The following is a 23,836-nucleotide window of genomic DNA, read 5'->3' on the forward strand; positions in this document are numbered from 1 at the left end:
TGCACCCTCAGTGGGTCCACCTGCTACTCCACACCTGGGATCCGCCCATGGCTGCCGGCGTGCCTGGGTCACATGCCCGGGTCAGTCCAGTGGATCTTTCTTGCCCGACCCTGCTCTGTTGCTGGCTCTGCCCCTCTTACCGGTTTGGCTGAAGGGTTCATTGTCTTCAGACTTCCGTATAGTTCAATTTTCTGTGGTTTGGCTGCATTTTTGTTGTTAAAACTTTGTTGTTTTTAAACTTGGTTGTGCGAGAAAGTGCAGTGCTCCCACCTACACCTCCATCTTGGCAGAAGTCGTCTGATTGGCTGGTTTTGATTCCTTATGTTCCAAATCATTGATTTGATCCTCAGCTTCATCCACTCTACTGTTGTTTCCCTGCAAATTGTCCAGTCAGTGTGAACAGTTCAGTATGGAATTGGCCATTCAAGAATCAAGGATCCCACTCTTAAGGAAAGACCTTGGCCCTCTCTCTACTTGAAGATTAACAAGTGGTTGTGTATTTGTATGTTCTGAGCTATAATAAAATATTGAAATATATATGTAATACTTTTTATGATTTCCCACTTTAACTGACTTTGATTAATCAACTGAGCAGCAGTGGTAAATGAGGACTTTCTCTGCTTCAGAATTTAAAATTTCAGAGATAGAATATCAGTAGATGAGGAATATATTTTATATCCAAAACAAAGATCTGAATGTAACACTCTCTTGCTTAGAAACCTTTGATTTCTACCACCTACTTGCACTCTCAACTACAAAAACATCCAAAGTTACAAACAGGATCCTCTTTACCTTTATGACCTTATCTTCAGCAAGACCACTTACTCATATTTCTAGTCATTTGCCAATTACTTCATTCCCATTCATGCTCTGTATCTTTGCATATGTCATTTGCTTTGCCTGGAATCCTCTTTACTACCTCCTCTGTTTGGAAAAACCCTATTCATAATTGTTCTGCATCCATTTATTCAGCAAATAATCCTGGACACCTATTTGTGTGATAATGAACTTATATATAATATATAAATATATTTCCTTATTGCAGTGCTATAAGCTATACTACCCTTTCAAAGCATTTATTACAATTTACCCTTTTCTATTTATTTTTTTGTACACTTGTTTAATGTTCGAGGAAAGGAAGACAGGAGAAGAGGAAGAGGGGAAAGGAGGTTAGGCACAGGTTGTTTTAAGAGTACATATGGCTGTAGGAAGAGAGAAATGGTTATAAAACTGAGGAATTAACTTTTGGAGCTGAGATATAAAGAATAGGTGGGATTACCTGGGCAAAGTGGGTTAAAAGCAGAAGTGGACAGAGACAAAGAGTGAGGTGGGAGGATGTGTGCTCCTGGTCAAGGGAATAGCAGCTGCCAAGACACTCAGGCAGAGAAGGAGGGTGTTATGTTTGGGACACTGAAAGAAGGCAAGGTGGCAGGACTGCAGAGCCTAAGGGAGTCTGCAGGGGATGAGGCTGGAGAGGGAGAGGAACCAGATCCCGCGGGCCCTACAGGCCACACTACTACAAACTGGATCTTTATCAGAAAAGCAAAGAGAAGCCACTGATGAGACAATGCAAGGGAATATGTTTTCAGGTTGGTGATTCTAAAAGTCTCTCTGGCTGCCATAAAGTGAACAGGTGGAACTGTGGTCAGTGTCACTGCTCTCTTAAACCTCCCCTGGTCCCAGGCAGAGTTAATGCTTTCTCCCATGCACTCCCAGCAAAATCTAGAAACTTCCTGAGGGCAGGACTTTGGTCTGTTTTATTCATTGCTGAACGCCCAGTGCCTAAAGCAGCACCCAGCATTATAAACGTTACCCAAATAATGCAACTTTATGATGCTATTGCTCACACTACACGGTAATTATTTTCTAATATAAGATCCCAACTCCATGGGCTTTCCAGTGTTCTGAGAGGTAAATGACCTTTTTTGGAAGAGGAAACTAAAGTCCTACTTAATGCACTGTTAAAGCTGTGAATAAAGATCACCTAATCTGAAAGGAGAAGACATTTGTCCTGCTACTTGATTTTTCCCTTTTTCTGTGACACATAGTAACCATATTTATTATAGGAGTGTTGAACCAAAAAAAAAAAAAAACCCCACAAATTCTGCAGGGAAAGGAGCTTCATTCTCTCCTAAATGAAACACTTCCCGAGAGTAATGGTAATTGTCTTGGCTTGGACTACCCAACAGCCTTAACTTGTTCTTTCCCACTACAGGTCTTAGGGCCCTACTCCAAGTAAGACTTTTTATTCTTATTCTGGGAATATGACGCTTGATCAATATTTTCACTAGACAACCAAGATCCCGAAACTAAACAGGGTCTTCAGAATCATTTAATCTACCCCTCACCCATCCCAAAGCGTAACCACCCTCAGTAGTGTTACTTCTTCGTCACTGGCTGTCAGACCTCAGCGTGTCCCTGGAAAAGCACAGGTCTCAAAAGGGACAGATGGCAGGTGCTTGAGGTAGAGAACTCAGGAAGTCATCCTTGATCTTCACAAGGTTTCTGTATTCATTCTAAAACGTTGGTATTACATTCACAGCTTTCTGACTAGTTGATTCTCTGTCTCTGTTGTCAACTCCTCTCCTTACCCAGGCCATTAAATTCGTTTTCAGGATCCTTTTCCCCTTCTCAACTTACTCATCTTTCCATATGACTTTCAATGTTTTCACTCTCTCCAGTCCATTCATTTGCAGTTCTAACAAACCTCTATGTCTTGGCAACCAACTTAAAGTATGAAACTGCTTAAACAAGTATGTATTGAATCCCTACCACATTTTCCTTTTTAAAAGATTTTATTTATTTACTTTTAGAGAGAGGGGAAGGGAGGGAGAAAGAGAAGGAGAGAAACACCAGCGTGGGATTGTCTCTCATGTGCCCTGCAACCCAGGCATATGCCCTGACTGGGAATTGAACCAGCAACCCTTTGGTTCACAGGCCGCACTCAGTCCACTGAGCTACACCAGCCAGGGCCCTACTGCATTTTCTATCCCACAAATTTCTCTTTCCTTTGATAGCACCTTGAGCTCCCAAGACTCCTACGGCAGCCTCATTGCTGGCCCCATCTCCAGCCCCTCCTTTTCCAAACCTCAGTCCTACTACAACCACCACTGGGATCAGATTATTTCCTTTTTCAAAGCCCACAATGACTTACCTCTCTTCTCACATTGAACCTTGGAACCATAGGCTTTCAGGATCTGGATTAGCGGTTCTAGAACCACCTCTGCCTACCCAACGGCCCTCAAAGGCTTGCTCTCTGCACACAACCAGGACATCATGGCATTAGCGCCCATTCCCCTTTTATGTATGACTTTGTTTTCATTCCTGTTCTTTCCCTCCTTTTGCTCTCCTTTTCTGTCTTCCTCATTTTCCTCCTCTCCCTTCTATGACCCCCAGGGGTATCTCACTTGGGAAAACTTCATATTGTCTTGCTCAGCCACTTTTCAAGTCTTGTTACTGAGGTGTCCTCCCTGGCACGTTATGCTTGAGGCATTGTGCTGAGCCCTCTGCCATTGCTAAGGTGAGCCAGTGTGAAGAGACCAAATTCACATTTTAAAAGAAGATATTCAACAGAGCAAAGGAAAGAACAAACAAAACAAACAGAAAGTCAGTAAATAGAAAATGAGAGAAAAACAATTTCTTATAAAGTCAAACATATATTCACCATGTGACTGAGAAATTCCAGCCCTAGATGTTTAATCAAGAAAAACAAAAACTTATGTTCATAGAAAAACCTATTTGTAAATGTTTTTTAATTTTTAAAAAAGACTTTATTTATTTATTTTTAGACAGAAGGGAAGGGAGGGAGAAAGAGAAGGAAAGAAACATTAATGTGTGGTTGTCTCTCACGTGCCCCCCCATCAGGGACCTGGCCTGCAACCCAGGCATGTGCCCTGACTGGGAGTTGAACTGGTGAATGTTTGATTTGCAGGCTGGCACTCAATCTACTGAGCCATAACCAGGGCCATAAATGTTTATAGTGGTTTTATTTAAAATTGCCCCAACATGGAAATAACTCAAATATCCTTCAACTGGTGAATGAATAAACAAACTGCGATACATCCATATGATTGAATACCAGTCAGAAATAAAAAGCAATAAACTACTAAAACAAAAAACAAGACGCTAGGACCTGAAATCAAAGGAAAGGCTGATACGAGGAATGACAAAATTTCTTTGGGAGGTAGACCTCTTCTATATCCTGACTGTGCTAGTGGTTATGTGGTTGTATGTATTTATTAAAACTCACAGAACTGTACACTATAAAGAATGAATTTTACATGTAAATTATACCTCAATAAAAACAACTTAAAAGATAAATCCACCACATAAAAGGAATTAATAAAGACAGATACAGAAACAAACAAAATATAGTGAACTTGATTAGTCACACACACAAAATGGTTCTTTAAAACACAACAACACAGTAATGAAATAGATAAACCTTTAGTACACCCAAATGAGAATAAGAGAGAAAACAAGAAAAAACACTGGAAATGAAAATATAATTTAATTTTTGATATAAAGGAAATCTAAAAACTATAATGTAAGCACAGGTTTATATTTAAGAAACTAAGAAACCCACATAAAGTTGTGTGATTTTCTAGGTGAATATAAATGAACAAACTGACTCAAGAAGAGATATAGAACCTGAATAGGCCAACACCCATAGAGAGAATTGAAATGGCAGGCAAAGATATATCGTATTTTTTGGACCATAAGATGCACCTAGGTTTTAGAGGAGGAAAATAGAAAAAAATTTTTGAAGCAAAAAATGTTAAAATATTTAATAACATAAATAACATAATATTTCATCAATGTAAATGTAAACAGAACTCAACAGCAGCGCTAACAACCATTATTCCTCCTAAATTTGGGGGGGGGGTGGAAAGTGAATCTTATAGTCTGAAAAATACAGTACCATTCCCCATACCATCAGTTCCAAATAATTTACAGATGAGTTCTACCTTTAAGCCGTAAATAATTTCTATGTTATTTATATTAGTACAGAGAAAAAAACCAGAAAACTTACAACTCACTTTGCTGGACCAAAAGTTCTTAAAGTGCAGTCGAGGTGTCCCTGAAGACCCCTGAGGCTCTTCCCGGGAGTTCGTGAAGTCATAACCACTCTGATCACAATACTAAGATGCTCTGACTTTTCTCTACTCATCCTTCACACAGTGTGCAGTGGCACCCCAGAGACTACTGAAATGTTATGTGATAACGTCACTGCTCTGGCAATTAATGAACATGTGTACTTGCACACGTTTGTGTTTTAAAATGGTCTCCATTTTAATTTCTAACATTGACAGGAAGCTTACATAAACAAAACTTCTTCAAAAATCTTCAATAATTTTTAACAGTGTAAATTGGTCCTGAGACCAAAAAGTTTGAGAACCATTGTACGAAACTAATACTATTCAAACATGAAAAAATGACAAAGAAGAAAATGATCAGCTTACTTAAGAACATCAATGTAGCCCTGGCTGGTGTAGCTCAGTGGATTGAGCGCGGGCCTGCGAACCAGACAATTACAGTTCGATTCCCAGTCAGGGCACATGCCTGGGTTGCAGGTTGGTTCTCTGCAGGCCAGTTCCCAGCAGGGGATGCACGAAAGGCAACCATACATTGATGTTTCTCTCCCTCTCTCCTTCCCTTCCCCTCTACAGATAAATAAATAAAATCTTTTAAAAAAAACCATCAATGTGAATATCTTAAACTTAATTGTTCTTAAAAGAATAATTTTTGACTAGGTAAGATTTATCCAGAAATGGAAGAGATGATTCTATATTAGGAAATCTAATAATATAATCTATTACATTAATAGAGTAAAGGGGAAAAACTTCACCACACAAAAAATATTTTAAAAAGTAATATATATTTGAATGTCCATTCCTAATTTTAGGAAACAAGTAAATGGACAGACAAAACTGTAAAAACTCTTAGCAAGTCAGTAATAGGAGAAAAATTCTTTAATTTGATAAAGGGCATTCCCTATTCCCATTAAAGTCAGGAACAAGACAAAGATAACTGCTTTCACTGCTATTATTACAACTGTGAAACATGGCACTATAGCTCCTAGCAGTGCAATAAGAAAAGAAAAAGAAATAGGAATATTACAAAGGCAAGCATAAAACAGTCACTATTGATAAGTGAGTTCATTTTCAACTTAGCACATCTAAAAATTAACTATAAAAATTCAAAACATCCTAGATTTTAGTAGAGGCTTGATAAAAGACTACTAACAGTTACTCCTTTTGCTATGCACCCACTATAACCAAAAGGAATATGTAATGAAAAATATTTATAATAGCAAACTGTAAAATACATGTCACTAAACTCACCAATGTGTCCAAGATTTATACGAAGAAACTGTAAACTTCATTGAAAAATATGAAGAGAACACAGAAATAAATGAAGAATACGTCATGTTCTTGGATGAGACAACTACAAATCTAATGAAATTCTTTCTGATCAAAATGCTTATAGGATATTATATGGGACTGGGCAAATTTATTCCAAAGTTCATCTGAAAGAGGAAATGTACATAAGTAGTCAAAAAATTATGAGAAAGAAAAACAATGTGACAAAGAAAAAAGATAATAAAAAGGTAGAATGTGTAGTTTGGGCTGCCCATGGTACAAAATTATTCCATAATTCTACAATAATTGAAACAGCACAGTGTTGGCACAGATATGGACCCCAAAAATCAAGGGAGCAGGACAGAGTTCAGGAGCAGCCCCTGTGCAACCTGGCACTTCAATCAGTAAGACAAGGCGGACTTTTATTTGTTGTGTTGCGACAACTGGAAATTCTCTTAGGAAAAAACTAAAGTTATGATCCTAATTCATAATGTTGATAAAATTAACTTCATTAAATGTCTAACTTGGACAATAAAACTATGAAAGCATTAAAAGGAAAACAATTATATAAATATAATCTTCTGGGAGCAGGAATACTGTTCTAAGCAAAAACAAGCCTTGAGGCCATAATAGAAAAGACTGACAGATTTTATTGCATAAGAAAACCTTTTGATGTAGGACAATGTAAATAAAGACAAGCAATAGACTTGGAAAAAAAAATACTTGTAACTTGTAACAGAGAAAGAATTAATATCATAATGCAATGATACAAGCCTTCAAATCAATAGAAAAAGACAACAATCTAGTAGAGAAATAGCCAAATAATATAGACAGGCAATTCACAGACAAAATACAAATGATCAATATATGTATGAAAGCATGCTCAGACTCACTAGAAACCACAGAAATACAAATCTATAAAAGATAAATATAGCTTTTTTTTACTCATTATATTTGCAAACATTGAAGACTGATAATACCCAGCATTGGTTAAATGTGGGGAAAGGAGCATTCTCGTTCACTGCTGAGTGGGAGAGTGAATGGCCACAGTCTTTGTGGAGGGTAATGAAGCACACGCTAAGAAAAATTTAAATTCTCCCATCTTTTAAACCAGCACTTCCACATTGCCTACGTCCATAAAAACGTATGTGCAAAAAGTTCACTTCGCTGTTGCTTGTAAAGTGAAAAACCGGAAGCAACCAAAAGGCTTCCCATAGGGAAATGACTAAGTACATTTGGTAGTTACAAAATATAGAATAGCTTTCAGGGGTTAGAAGAATAAGGTAATTCTGTTATGTATTGATATGGAAACATTTTAAAGATACATTGTTTAATATTGTAAAAATATACTGCTAAGTGAAAAAAGCAAGAAGTATGTTTATAGTGTAATCCCATTTGTATAAAAAGCTATATTTTTTATCTACATAAATGTACACATGTATAAACAGGAAAAGGTCTGGAAGGGTATATACTAACTATAAACAGTATTTACCTTTGTGGAAGGGAATAGGATTAAACAAGTGAAGTAACAGAGACTGTTACTTTATAATTATTCTGTAATTTTTTACAATGAACATGTACTTCTGTTTTATCTGTACATTTTCAAAATCAATAAAAAATGACTAAGGGACTTCCAGTCAAGATGTAGCATAGGCAGACATGGCTCACCTCTTCACACAGCCACATCAAAATTGCAACTAAAATACAGAACGACCATCACTCAGAACCATCAGAAAAAGAGTTGAGTGAAAGTCTGACAAGTATGGAATTAAAGAAACCATATCTATCCGAACTGGTAGGAGAAGCGCAGGGGCTCGTCCCTCACCTACAAGTGATGTATAAAGATTCAGGAGGGATGATATCTTGGGAGCAACAAGTGCAGCTCCACACCAGGCCCCCCAGCCCAGGTTGCAGTACCAGGAAAGATAAGTCACCATAATTACTGGCTGCAAAAAATAGTGGGGATTGAATCAGTGGAAGAAACTGCTGGAACCCCAAGCAGTTCCTCTTAAAGAATCCACAAATGGACTCACCTACTCAGACTCGCTCCCTCTGAGCTCCAGCACTGAGGAGGCAGCCTGAAAGGCACCAGTGGTACACAGGGAGAAACTGAAGTATCTGGCATCAAGACAAGCACAGGCCATTGTCCCTTTTCTAAATTCTCCCTCCCCACATGGAACTGAGAGGTGAATACCATATCTGAGGCTCCATCAACCTGGCTAACACTGTCCTGCCTTGGAGATTCCCAGACCCTGCCCCACCCAACTTATGGGCCCACTCAAGCCACTTCATGCTTTACAATTTGCTAGATCCTATCAATAAGCAATAGCTGGCTTCAGTGAGCTACAGGCATGACACTAGCAGCAGGCAGCCTAGATTCACAGCTTGGCTTTGCCTGGAAATCTCCAAGCCCAGAATAAGTAGCAGTCATCTCAGATTACTTTACAGCTCAAGCAGGGTAGCCCCAGGCAAAACATAGGTGGGGGCTGACCTTGGCCTGCACTACCTAGGAAACCCCATGGCCAGTGCAGCCAGTGGACAGCTACAGACCACATTGAAGCACCACCCCCCTGCCCCTGCACAGCTGATCCTCCACGAAGGGTGGAGGTAGGTGGTAAGTGGTCACAGCCAATTCTTGCAGCTGATTGGCATGGGTAAATCCCTCCTATTGACCAGCTAAAGCAATCAAGGCTCAACTACAAGAGGAGGATGAAGTTGAGGAACAACTCAGCCCACATGGAGGGCACACCGGAATACCCAGCTTGGGCAATAGGCTGTGCCACTGGACCCTACAGGACACCTACTACATTAGGCCACACTACCAAGACAGGGAGTCATAGCAGCTCCACCTAATAAATAGAAACAAACACAGGGAGGCTGCCAAAGCAAGGAGACACAGAAACATGGCCCAAATAAAAGAACAGATCAAAGCTCCAGAAAAATGGCTAAACAAAGTGGAGACAAGAAATCTATCACATGCAGAGTTCAAAAGACTGGTTATTAGGATGCTCAAGAAACTTAGTACCTCAGCAGCATAAAAAATATCCAGTCAGAAGTGAAGGATTCATTAATTTAAATAAAGAACAATTTACAGGGAAACAACAGTACTGTGGATGAAGCTGAGAATCAAATCAATGATTTGGAACATAAGGAACCAAAAAACAACCAATCAGAACAACAAGAAAAAAAGGAATCCAAAAAATAAGGAGAGCATAAGCAGCCACTGTGACAACTTCAAGCAATCCAACACTTGCATCAGGGGAGTGCCAGAAGGAGAAGAGAAAGAGGAAGAACTTAGAAATCTATTTGAAAAAATAATAAAAGAAAACTTTCCTGATCTGGTGAAGGAAGTAGACATGCATGTCCAGGAAGCACGGAGAGTCCCAAATAAGATGGATGCAAAGAGGCCCACTCCAAGACACATCATAATTAAAATGCCAAAGGGTAAAGATAAAGAGAGAATCTTGAAAGCAGCAAGAGAAAAGCAGTAGTTTTCTACAGGGGTATTCCCATAGAACTGTCAGCTGATTTCTCCAAAGAAACTTTGCAGGCTAGAAGGGATTGGCAAGAAATATTCAAAGTCATGAAGAGAAGGGACCTACAGCCAAGATTGCTATACCCAGGAAAGATACCATTTAGGATTGAAGGGCAGATAAAGAGCTTCCCAGACAAGAAAAAACTAAAGGAGTTCATCATCACCAAACCATTATTATATGTAATGTTAAAGAGACTTATTTAAGAAAAAGATCAAAAGTATGAACAATAAAATGGCAAAAAATACAAATCTATGAACAACTGATTCTAAAAAAACAAATTAAGCAAACAAGAAGAACAGAGACAGAATCATGGTTACAGAGGGCATTTTGATGGTTGCCAGATGGGGATGGGGTTGTGGAGGAATGGGTGAAGAAATGAGGGGATTAAGAAATACATATAGGTAGTTATAGAATAGCCATGGAGATGTAAAGTACAGTATAGGAAATGGAGTTGCCAAAGAACTTATATGCATAGTGCATGGACATGAACATCCGTGGGGGGATTGCCTGAGGGAGTGAGGGTTGCTTGGTGGAGGCAGAGGAAAGGGAGAAAAATCAGGACAACTGTAATAGCATAATTAATAAGATATAATTTTTAAAAGAAAAAGGAAAAGAAAAACTCCTGAAACAACTACAGTAAGATATAATGCAGGTTTAAGTGAGAGCATTGGTTTTGAAAGGAGGAATGGATGTCTCTCTTCCAGGCTCTTTTTTAAAAATTTAATTTTATTTTAATTGTTGTTCAAGTAAAGTTTTCTGTCTTTTACTCACAACCCAGTCCTCCCTGCCAGCCCTCCCCACTTCCCTCCCATTTCCATTCCCGCCCCAGTTTTTGTCCACATGACCTTTATACTTGTTCCTGTATTCCAGGCTCTTTTGAGCACACTTTGTGCATTTCCATTACGTGGATCATCCGAGGGCGGCAACTATGTATGTTTCTGTCTCCACACCACAGAGAGGAGGAAGTATCCATCTCTGTGTCTCCCATGCCTAGCAATATGTTTGGCATTCAGCAGATGCCGTGTACGTGTATTTTGAATGACTCATAATTTGAAAGATAATAAAAGGTAGAACATGCAGTTTTTGGTAACTAATTAGATGAGATGGGGCAAAGGAGAGGATTGGAAAGGATAATGGTATCATTACCATATAAGGAAAATAGGCAGTTTGGGGAAATTTATGACAATAATATTTAATGATTACTGACTATGTGCAATACATGTGAAATCTTATCAAATCCTAAGAATCTTATATTCCCTCACACAAGGAAAGAAGAGTTAGAGACTTTCCCCCAAGGTCATTGAGCCATTAGGTATGGGAGCTGCGATTCAAGCCAATATCCCAGACTCCATGCTCTTAACCTTGAGGTTATATTGCCTCTCCAAAAATGAAAAGTTAATAAAATCAATTTTGGTATGCTGTAATTGAGATGCTGATGGTATATTCATTGAGATGGAGCTGTCCAGTGAGAAGCTGGGTACCACAAATCTGCAGCTTCTCAGGAAGGTCAAAACTAGAGATAAGGAGTGGAAGCTGTCAACGCAAGAGTGGTATCTGGGAGGTCAACATTCAATAATCATTCAACACATATTTACTGAGTTCCTCCATAAGCTCCAGTCACACATCATATCAGTTGCTTCAAACCCATCTGATCCACAGAATGCTTATTATGTGAAAGTACTGTGATCTGGTACTTTTAATTGTTGGTCATTTCTTTTTCCATGTCTAATGATCTCAATTACACTTTAAGTATCTTAAAATACTTAATTTTTTTGTATTCTCCTTTGTTATAGAGCTCGAAACTATATTTGTTGATTGAATGTGTGAGAAAACATTCAGGGAAGCAGCCCAAGTGTCCATCGGTAGATAAGTGGATAGAACAACTACGGAATTCCAATTTACACAATGCAATAAAAAAGAAAACTTTACCCTCGGCAATGGTATGGATGCACCTGGAGAACATTATGCTAAGTGAAATAAGCCAGTCAGAAAAAGACAAGTACCATATGATTTCACTCATATGTGGAATGTAATGAACAAACTGAACTAACAAGGAAAATGGGGACTGACTTATAGATGGAGGGCAGGATGATGGCTGTGGGGAGCCTAGAGGGATTGAGCAAAAAGGAAAAAGGACTCATGGACAAGGACAACAGAGTGGGGATTGATGGGGAAGGGTATTATAAGGGGACTAAATGGTAATGGGAAAAATACAATAAAGATTAAGTTTTAAAAAAAGAAAACATTAAGAAATGAGCAGCCATTCACAAAGGCTAGCCTAAGTCTCAGGAAACTCAGTGTAGACGAAGTCTTCCTCTTTGTTATTATCCGAAAGCCTATAAAAGCAGTCAAGTTTTGAACCCTATAAGAGATTTTTCATCAAAATCATCAAGGTTATTGTAGGCATCAGAAAGTTGTAGCTTGGAGCAGCAGGCTGGCTGCCAGAAGACACACCATGTGGTATTTCCTTTGGCGAATGTACCATAGTCCAGAATCTGGCCCTCAGCTTTGCTGATCCTGAAACTCAACCCTTTCAGGATTAAGGAAACCCAGGGAAGATCATACATGTCCACTATGTCATAAAAACTTAAGCATAGAACTAGAGCATCAGTTTATTAATATATGGCCAGATATTTGCATCCACCATCATCTCCCTACAGCCAGTGACATGCAAAGTCAAATTCCTAAGAGACTGCACAGTAAACCCAGAATTAGCACACACACAGCTATAACAGGATTAAGATGCTTAACTGCACCAGTAGTTGATAACCTGAGGTAGAGACAGTCTGAAGCAGGAACAGAGCATTGTCTTTGGAACTATGTCAACCTGCACACATGCAAGTTCCTTGATTCTAGAAGAATGGTTGTGGGCCAATCACTCAATCTCTCCAACGACCAGTTTTTAAAAGGTAAATGATGATACCTACTCCGCAGGCTTATTGTGAGGATTAAATGAGACTGAATCAAATGCTGCCAGAGCAGCCTGTCATATGACAGGCACTCATGAATGGTGGCTACATATCTGTCTCCATACCAGGGACCTACTTGTTAATGGTTCAAGTGTGCTTTTCAGAATATCTTTCAGTCTGAAAAAAACAGGGCAAGCAAGATTGGGAGCAAAAGACTAATTAGAAGGCTGTTGCTGTCATCCGGAACATAGGTACTAGTGGCTTAAAACAGGGACATGGCTGGGTGAGATGGGGGCTGGGAAGAGATAAGCATACATATTTGAAATCTATTTAGGAGACAGGCACTTTGCTGAGTGTTTTACATAATTCATTATAGTTCTGACAGTAACTTATAAAGGAGCCCACTTTTCAGATGAAAGTCTGAGATATTAAGCAACTAGCTCAGGATCGTTGGCAGTGACTAAACGGCATATGAATTACAATTGGTGCGACTCCAAAATCTTCTCTTCCTTCTACAACTAAAATATACCACTGTACACATCTTGGTTCTCAACCAAGATGTCACTCATGAGGAATATAGTAATTGCTTACCATTAATAATTAAGGTTTTGAAGTTTAGAGAATTGATTGACTTTTTAGAAAATACAACTAGGAGCAGATCCAGGTTATCACTATAATAACGTCATCATTGCTCACTTCCATCAAGAGAGGCTTTCTTGACAGAGGGAAAAAAAGGTGGAGGCAGAGCTTGTCGACCAGTAATTACATCACTGTAAGTTTATCTATGACAGAGTGCCATGCACGTGAACTTCATCCAATATGTTGCATTGAAAACAGTTAAAAATGGTTACTCCAAGGAACAGGCATTCTTTCTGAGCAAAGAAAGTCTTAGTTGGGCCATCTACAAGGTTTCACTGTAACAGGGATGAGCTTTCAGACACTAGACATCAGTGCTAACCAAAGGATGATCTAGAACTGTGTTTCTCACGCGTTCATCTTTCCAGTCACACTCACATACGAATTACAGTCCACTGCAAAAGTTTAATTTTTTTAGATGAAGGACATATCATATAACCTATCTGAGCTCCCTTTCCATATGAACTGTCAAGTTAGGCTTTTCCCAGTTTAACTTTTACAGCTTAATTTTTAACCCAAAGCATAAAATTTTACATTTCTTCTTATAAAATTTACTTTGAATTAGTTTGAGCCTAAAATTTCATCCTCATGAAATGGATGTAAATCAGCATTGTTTCTCTGAAAATTTAATACTCATGGTTTTTATATTCCTACTCTAAATACCACTTTGAAGCCATTGTTGTATTTAGAAGATATTCATTCTTTAGACAAATGTCATTGAATGCCACCCAAGTGCTAGGCTGGCCCTCAATGAATTCACAATCTAATAAAGAAAACAGATGGGCATCTATCACACATATAATAATAATATTAACAACAATTCTACTATTTACCACTGCCTGCTCTGTGCCAGACACTGTGCTAGGCCCTGAGAATAAAAATTAAATAAACAAATAAATAATTTCCCTGCCTTCAAGAGGCTTCCCAAACCTTTGGAGGGCTTACGTACATGCAAGAGTAAACAGGTGCCCTGCTAGAAATAATAATACATAGTGTATTCAGTAGAAGGACAAAAGATGGATAGGTTAATGAGGAGAGTTGGAAAGGTTCTCTAGAGGAAGTAACCTTTGAATTGAGTTTTTAAAAAGATCAGTAGGTAGTCTCCAAATTGAAGGCAAAGGGAAGAAAAAGGGCAACTCTGGCAAAGTGTAAAACAATTTTATGTGTTTAAAGGAATTGCAAGCAGTTTGGCAGAGGTGGAGTTTACAGTAAATTAAGGGGGAGGCGTGGGTAGAGAGGGTTGAGCAAGAGCAGAGACTTGTCAGGCATAGGGCAGATGATGGAGGGCCTTACATGCTGTGTTGTTCAGGAGGCCACGGGGAGCACTGAAGGGTTCTGGGCATAAGAATATACAAGAACAGGGTTTGTCTTGGGACCAGAACTCTGGCAGCTGTGAAGAGGATGAAATAAAAAGAGTTTGAATTTAGAAATAAGGATATCAATTAGAATATATAGGATATATTTATAGGAGATGTTTATTCATAAGAACAATGGTTGAATAGAAGGAGAAATACTAAGCTTCTCCTTCTTAGGAGAATAGAAAAAAAAATCAGGGAATAGACAACCCAATAGAAAAATGAACAAAAGCCTGAACAGATACTTCACAAAAGAGAAAATTTAAATGACCAATAAATATATGGAAAGGTGCTCTACTTTATCAGTAACCAGGGAAATATAAGAACCACACTGAGAAATCATTATATACCCACAAAGCTGGCAAAAATCAAAAGATCTCATAATATCAAGTACTTGTTAAGAATGTGGAGCAGTAGAACAAATCAGCAGAAAGCTTTTTGGAAAGCAGATGTTAACCAGTAAAGTTGAAGAGACACTAACCCTAAGGCCTGGCAATTCTACTCCTCGTTCTCTATCCTAAAGAGATGTGTTCCCTGTATAGCAGGATACATATCAAAAATGTTTATGGTAGCATTTTCCAAAAGAACCCCAAATTAGAAATAACCCAAATACGTATCACCACTAGAATGAATATACGAATCAGGGTATGTTCATACAATGGACTATTGCACAGCAATAAAAATGAATGAACGCTAGCTGTAAGCAATACTAAGGATGAATCCCACAAAGTTAGTAATGAACAGAAGAAACGACACAAGCAGTATAAAAACCACAAATTTACCCACATAAGTATCAAAAAATGCTATACTAAACTATATTATTTAGGGATGTTACTTAGGTAATAAAATTATAAAGAAAAAGTCAAGATGGTGATTATCCAAATAAGCAAAGCATGGGTTGTGATAAAGGAGAAGCACACAGGGGCTTTAGGATGCTGGAAATGTCCAGCTTCTTGAGCTGGGTGTGATTTCATGAGTGTTCACCATATAATTATTTGTTTAACTATATAATATGTTCTGTGTGACTTTTTATGTCATATTCTATAAAGTAAAAGAAAAAATTAATGTAATTGGGGAAAAAACAAAAAAGTGTTAACAGCTGCATACTGCTAGATGCATTTATAAGTGAAAAGCTATTTTTATTGAAGACAAAAAATCAGATAAGGTTCCACATAGGAGATACATGTGAATTGAAACATAAGTATGATCGGAATTATTCTGACAGGAAAATGTCAGAGTAAAACAGTATGTCCAAAATTCACAGAAGTATGAGAGAACAGAGAATCATGAAGGAAATGGCAGTTAACTTAGTATGGTTAAGACAAACGTTAAGAGAAGGAGAATGGTGAGAAAAGAGAGGCTGGAAAGGGAGGCTTGAAGAGTCTTGGATATTTGTGGTAGGAATGAGGAGTACTAGGTAGGTGAATGACATGAGCAGGTTTGCTTGTTAGAGAGACCCTTATCAGCAGGGTATGGAATGAGTTGAAAGAGAGAAAAGACCAGAGAATGTTAAGAAACTATTGGTATAGTTTGGTAAGATATCCTGAGAGCAAGAACTAGGGAAAAGGAAGAAGGGACAGATAGAAGTATTTAATAAGTAGAATTGTTAGGCCATTGAAATTGATTAGATATAAGGAGTGAGGTAATGGAAGGAGCTTAAGTTTCTAGTTTGAATAACTGTTGGTGTGATTAATCAAAATAGGCAATACAGGGGGAGAAGAATGGCGGAAGAGGACAGTAAGTTCAGTTTTGGTCTTATTGCATTGGAAGTATCTTCATGACATTCAAGAGCAACTGTCTAGAAGGCAGCTAGATATATACGTATGAAGCTCAGCAGCAGAGATACTTGGTTTGAATCCTGATAACTTCAAATCTAGGTCTTAAAATTGTTGGGTAGTTCAATGTGATTTGTACCATTACAGATCTGATGTGCCTTGCTTCCATGGGGTGTGAGAGTAGAGTACGAGGGTACTTGGGTATAAGGGTAAGAGACAAAACAGGGACAATTCCTAACTTTCTGGCCAGAGCAACTGGCTAAATGGTGATGCCATCACCTGAGATGGGGAAAACTAGTGAAGAGCAAGATTGTTTTAAATTGGGTTTGTTATTAAAGAGGAAAGGAGACTCAAGAGCTCTCCTTTAGACTCTTTTTTTAAGACATTATGCTTGAAATGTCTTAGACATCCAACTTAAGATATCAGGTAGACGATTGTGCATGCCGGTGTGGAACTTAGAGGACAAGATCATGGCTGGAGTTATAACTTGGGTGCCAGGGGTACAAAGACAGTATTTAAGGATTCCTGCTTTCCAACCTGGGTCTGGCGGAATGGCTCCTACAAAGAAGGGTGGCAAGAAGAAGGGTTGTTCTGCCATCAGTGAGGTAATGACCGGAGAATACACCATCAACATGGACAAGTGCATGCATGGAGTGAGCTTCAAAAAGCATGATCCTGAGGCACTCAAAGAAATCTGGAAATTTGCCATGAAGAAGATAGAAACTCCAGATGTGAGTGAGCATTGTCACCAGACACAACAAAGCCATCTGGGCCAAAAGAATAAGGAATGCCCCACACCAATTCTGTGTGGTTTTCCAGAAAACATAATGAGGATGAAGGTTCACCAAACAAGTGTATATGCTGGTTACCTATGAATCTCACACTTTCCAAAACTCTACAGACAGTTAATGTGGATGAGAACTGACCATTGATTTTCAAATATAGTTAGGAAACTGAAAAAACAAAAACAAAAACAAAAAAAACCTGATCTAATTCTAGGTTGGACACTATTCCTGTGAACGACACCATGTACACATCCCTCTTAAAAGACTAACCTCGATGTAATATATTTGGCTGTTTGGCTGTTTACATATCTATGTTCCCCCTCAAACTGTAAGCTGCTTGCAGGTAGAAGCTGGGTCTTGTTTACATTGAATTCTGATTACCTAATGGTTCATAGCATATAGCAGGTACTCAATAAATTTGTGGAATGAATAAATGAATGATGAAATGCTGTCTTGATTATGCTCTACACTACATTCAACAGACATCACGAACCTCCACATACTACGTTTCCGACTGTTACTGCATCCCTTCCTCCAACGCTCTCTGCAAAGTGTCTTGCTTCCTACTTTTAAGATAGATGCCACTAGCATCTTTCCCTCCATCCTCTTAAAATGTTCTCTGCTTCCAGTTTTCTTAGACTTACTGCTCATCTCCAAGGCTAATCCTTTTATTTATCGCCTTGAAGGTACCTCTTTATATCCTCAGATTTGCATCCTTTATTATTCCCGGTCTGCGTGACCATACATTTTATCTTCCCCGTGAATTCATTCATGAGATTGTATTAAGAGATTGTAAAGGTACCATATTAACCCTAGAAAATACTAGATATTGGACTCAGGAAACAGGCCAATCTAAAGTTCACGTTCTTACTGTAATATTCTCTTTAACATCTTACCAGGCATGACTTTCCCTGGTTCAGAAAATGCCTGAAGCTGTGACAGCAAATTAAAAGCCTCATTTTCAGTGGCTGCTTAGGGATGAGGCAGGCATGTCCTAACTCTTCCCTGGACGGCTGTACAAGAGGAGACGGCACTCTTTCTTTCCAAAGATAGTATCTTGCAAGTGGTCACAATAATAGGTTCTAGGCCAGGGGGTGAATTAAGTCATATAGTCTGATAAACATGAGTGCCCCTGACAGGTTTCAGGTGGGGTTCTTCAAGGCCTCGCTCTTCTTGGCAATGCAGTCACGTCCCTGAGGGTCAGCTCCTGGGCAGTGCTCCTCCTTGAATTTAGCTAACACGGTCTCTAGGGCAGCTGAAAGAGAGTTCTCTTTGAGACTCAGGAAATAGGAGTCCTAAGGCTCCAGAGAAAATTCTGCCTCTAAGCTCTCCCTTATACTTCTAGGCTGGGTCCCAAGCGCACCGCACCCATGATTAATACTTCCTCAACATAAGAAATACTTCCTCCAAGTTGAGAAGGAGTCTAAGTCAGAATCTCTTCCACCCTGATCTAAGAGATTATTCAGTAGAGCTTTTTGTACTCTACTGAAGCAACACAGGGAAAGAGTACAGATTTGAGGCATCAGACAGGTCTGGCTTTAAATCCCAGCCGTTATTAATTAGCTGTGTGTTGGTCAAATGTCTTAAGTTCTCAGAACCTCAGCTACATTGTCTGTAAAATGGAGTTAGCATCTACCTGTAGGGTTGTATATAATAAAATAAATGTATTTCCCTGCTTCCCTTCCACTTCTTCTAATAGGCTTAGAGCATCAGCCCCAGTACCAGCCTCAGCTTTGACTGAGTCCCTCCACTCTTTGCTATAGCCTCTTCATCTTTTCCCATTCCCTTCCCTTGCACATTATGCACCTGCTAGAATGAACCCTTTTCAGTTCCCTGAATACATCAAACTCTTTCTCCACAGCGCTGTCCAATAGAACTTTCTGCAATGTTGAAAAAGTTCTGTACCTCAGCTTCACTATAATAGCCACTAAGTCACACATTTGAATTGTAGCCAGTAGACAGCTGGCATTTGAACTATAACCAGTAGGACTGAGGAACTACAATCTTAACCTTATTTAATTTTAATTAACTTAAATCTAAATAGCCCCCATATGGCTAGTGCATAACTGACAGTTTTAGACTGTAGGTCTTTGCATTTGTCATTGCCCTCCATGAAATGTATTTCCCCACTCTTAACCTAGCTAACTTCTACTTAGTCTTAAAATCTCATCTTGAAAAATCTATTCTAGGATGAGTATCCTAGGACCCTGAACTCAGTTAGGTTTCCCCTTTGTTACCTTCCATAGAGTCCTCTACATTTCTCCTAGTACATCTCATCACATTTTTATTTTAATTACTGCCTATCTGTGCTTTCCATTAGGTTGTAAACTTCATCAGTTCTTGTGGGGCCCTATGGACTTCCTCTCAGGTCCGGATACCTCTTATCTTCCCTTTGAGTGCATATCCATAGGAGCTTAGGATTTCAGACTTTTTCCAAGTTGAGGACTGATGTCTTTGAGACAACTACTGCATACGGGGTAGGGCAAAAGTAGGTTTACAGCTGTGAGTACATGAAGTAGGTTTATTCTTGTATTATTACTTATTAATTATTGTATTATTTTCCATATGATCCACTTTAAAGCTACTTTTGCCCCACCCCATATTTAAAGAGCTTTAGGGATTGATTAGAATTGGCCTTATAACTTTCTAATGACAGGCTAAAAGTCAGAATCTGAAATGAAATGAACAATAAACTGCCTCATTAAAAATGAAAAATTTACATATGTAAAATAAAGACAAATTATCAAGACAAATGATAAGCTGGAAAAAATGTACAATATATATTATTGTATATATCACAAAGGATGAATAACCTTCTTATAACAAGAGCTCTTAAAATCAACAAGAGCCCTGGCTGGTGTGGCTCAGTGGCTTGAGTACTGGCCTATGAACCAAAAGGTCATCAGTTCAATTCCAAGTCCAGGCACACGCCTGGGTTGTGGGCCAGGTCCTGACTTGGGGCTAACAAAAGGCAACTAATCAATGTTCCTCTCACATGTAAATGTTTCTCTCCCTCTCTTTCTCCTTCCCTTCTCTCTGAAAATTAATAAATAAAATCTTTTAAAAAATCAAGAGAAAAGACATGGATAAAGGACATGAATGGGCAATTTAAAAAATAAGATAAACTAATCTCAAGAAACATTTAAAAATGTTTAACTTTATCAGTACTGAAGAAATGCATATTAAATAAACGAAAAACCATTTTTGCCTATTAAATTAACAGAGATTAAAAAGTTTTAATCCTATTAGTTGATAAGAGCATAAAGAAATAGGTAATATGCTTAAAATGGCAATAAACTTAAATTTTAAATATGCATACTGTTTATTCAACAATTCTCTTTTAGGAATATAGCCTAAGAAAATAATCAGACACTTGACCAAAATGAACATACAAAGATGTTCTCTGTAATGTTGTTTATAATCCCAAAAAGCTGGAAACAATTAGACAGATTGGTTAAATAAAATGTGATAAATCCCTGCGGCGGAATGCTAAGTATTTATTAAGAGTGATACAGATCTGTATTTACTGACATGGAGCTCTAGCTATAATAAATGAGTGAAAAAGAAAGTCACAAGCTGGCATGTTAGTATGATCCTACATATATAAAGATATTTGTCAACTTATTCATCTACACATAAAAAGGAATATGGAAAGGTATATGCCAAAATACTAATGTTCTCTCTGTATAGATGCTTCATTCTACCCACTTAAAATCATGGCAGATAGCCAACGAAAGGTCCTTCCTGGGATTCTCTGGTGTGGGATTTGGTGTCTCCTCAAATGGGTCACAAGGAACCTGAGAAATATCCAGTAATAGGTTCTCCTGGTTGGTGTAGCTGTAAACCCACTGGGAGTCTGGACACTACCTATCTTACTCACTGCTTGGTGCATAGTAGACATTCAATAAATCTGTGTTGAACTGATGAATCATATCAGAACACTTACTAATAAGCATATTTACACATTATTTTGATAAATTAAACCCAAAGTGCAAAATCCACAAAAATTTAAGATAATACAAGACTCCCAAATATATTATACTTCCTATACATCATTATAATGCTGGGGGCAGAAGTTTATTTTCTCCTATCATTTGTGTACTTTTCCAGAAGAGTTTGAACAGCAGTGAATAATGTCTTCGAGTAAAGCCTTTCCCACCCCCTTATGAGGCCAGGTGTGACAATCTCTAATCTTTAACTGTTGCTTAAGGTCACACAGTTAAAAAGCAAGGGAATCAAAATCCAAATACAGGCCTGTTTTCTCCCAAACTCATCTGTGGCTTTGAGAAGGGCTGACAATGAGAAGGACATTGCAGGTCTGTGACAGCTAATGTCTCTGCTTCCTAACAAGTCATCGCCACTTAGCCCTGAGCTCCCATGTCTAAGAGGTGCTTTTTCTTAACCCTTGGAGAATCCAGAAGACGATTTGTCACCGGGGTTATTAGCATTTCTCCCTGGATATCGACAGCTTGTCTTTCCTCCCTCCAACCAGTGACTGATTTCTTCAAATGCTCGCCAAATACAGCCCAAGTCACCATGGTAAATGTATTGACAGAATCATATTAACAGCTACTGAGCATTTATAGGGTTGTAAGTTATGCGGGATGGGGGGAAGATAAGAAAAAACACAGGGAGATAAAACAAGTTCAATCAGCAGTGACAATTATTTATTTAGAAGCTGCTGGTTGGAGCAGTTTTTTAAAAAACATATTTTAATTGCTAATTATGGTTTCTTCAGGAGAGTGGCCTCAGTCAGAGTTGCTCCACCTTAAAGCAAATCATTAATATTTTAGCTGCTCAGGTCAGAAACTATTTCATAGACAGCTGTGTCTATGCGGTCTACTCTAGCTTCGGCTGCCCTCTCAGTAACAGAAATGCTACTGCACTGGTTGGTTTGCTACACCAAAATCACAGTCTGCCAGTCCACTTACCATAAAGTGGCAGACATTTAAGTCCTTATTTCTCTTAAGACAGGCTGGTTCAATAAGCAAAATTCTGCTCTAAGCCACCAAGACAACTGACGATTTTTCAAAGGAATGATCTATCTTTTCTAAGTTAATTTACACCTTTTATTGGGGAACATAAGTGTTGCCTTAGGCAAGATAGAGAATACAGAAGAGTTTGTTTTCAGTTTCTAATTCCCTGGGTACTCATGTGTGAACCTTATAATAAATAAGGTCAGCCTCCAGGCCCAGGAGGTACTCGGGTAAACAGGCACAAGGGCACTCGGGGGTCCCTGCGTGTGTGTATGTTTTTGCATGGCTGTGTCTCCCGTGTTTCCAACTTCACATGCTTCTTAAGGAGAATCTAATCCTCGCAGGAGAATTTAATCTGTTCATTTGCACGCATCTCATCAGCACCCTGCTTTGTTGAGGACCGTTTGATGTCCCAAGGAAAAGACTTCGAAGTTTTTAAAAGCCTTTTTGATGTGAACCAGAAAATCACGTTTTGTCAAGAGTGCACTCAACTTGAACCTCAAAAGGTTCAGGACTCAGAAACCACATGGTTCAAGTGGGATTTAAACTGGGCAAAATTGCTTCCTTGTCTTCCCCCTGCAAGTCCCTCGTTAGGCCTTTGTGCTAATAGCTTCTGTGCCCCATTGGGCCTTTTTCCTCTTTCTCTTTATTCTCTCTACTTCACTCACACACACCCATATCTTGGTAAGAGAACGTTAAGAAAAATATATTAACTCTCAAAGAAGTAGCTATCTCCACACCAAGCAAAAAAAAAACAACAAAACAAAACTGTCTTCAGCTCCACCCTCATGGATTCAGAATGGTCACTGCTGGGGTCCCAGAGGGCTGAGCCACTCTAGGTGAGGGTCAAATGATTTAAGAGCCAAACAGCAATGATTGCAGCCTTAATCGAGGCATTTAACTAGGTACAAGACTAGAGCTCCCTGTACTCCAGGGAGCTTTTGCAGAGAAAACTAGAAACTTGCTTCAAGGAGTAGCTACTGTGTGTGTGAAGGAAGCAGACATTTAAGGTCTTCACTGTTCAGACTGGAAGTGAAGGCAGAAGAGCTGAGTCCTCCTCCTAAACTCAGGGAAGAACTAAGCTGAGAGACAATACTCTAACCCCAGCTTTCTCTTCTCAAAGATTTCTTATATTTTCTCCTCTTTGAGTAAAGAATGCAGTTACTCAAAGGTCAGCAAAAGTTTAGATTCAGGAGGCAAAATCCCCACTGTGAAAAGGTCCAAACTGTTCCCGACATCCAAAGGGAACACTGAAGTGCTGTTCCCTCTCCACAGCTGTGAGCACATCGAAGCTTCGCTGACCACCATCTCGTGTCCTGTGAACCACAATAGTCACTGTTTATTGCATGGCTACTGTGGATCAGCCATCATGTTATAAATACATTATCTCATTTAACTTCTTCAATAAAACAAAAAGGTGAGTAAGCTCATTCCCATTTTGCAGACAAGAAAACTGGGGCTCAGAGTTTAAATTTTCTGCTTCAAAGCAGCACAGCTTCTGA

General features: G+C 38.9%; 1 protein-coding gene and 1 pseudogene across 2 annotated transcripts in view; one reads left to right on the forward strand and one right to left on the reverse strand.

The window, feature by feature from the left end:
• The window catches only part of RNF220 (ring finger protein 220), a 222,399-nt gene that overhangs the window by 177,684 nt on the left and 20,879 nt on the right, over positions 1–23,836 (reverse strand). The window lies entirely within an intron of this gene.
• LOC128626654 (60S ribosomal protein L31-like) lies at positions 17,125–17,498 on the forward strand (annotated as a pseudogene).

Source organism: Artibeus jamaicensis, unplaced genomic scaffold (genome assembly GCF_021234435.1).
Source record: "Artibeus jamaicensis isolate MK-2021 breed Jamaican fruit bat unplaced genomic scaffold, CSHL_Jam_final scaffold_847, whole genome shotgun sequence".
Classification (NCBI taxonomy): Eukaryota; Metazoa; Chordata; class Mammalia; order Chiroptera; family Phyllostomidae; genus Artibeus; species Artibeus jamaicensis.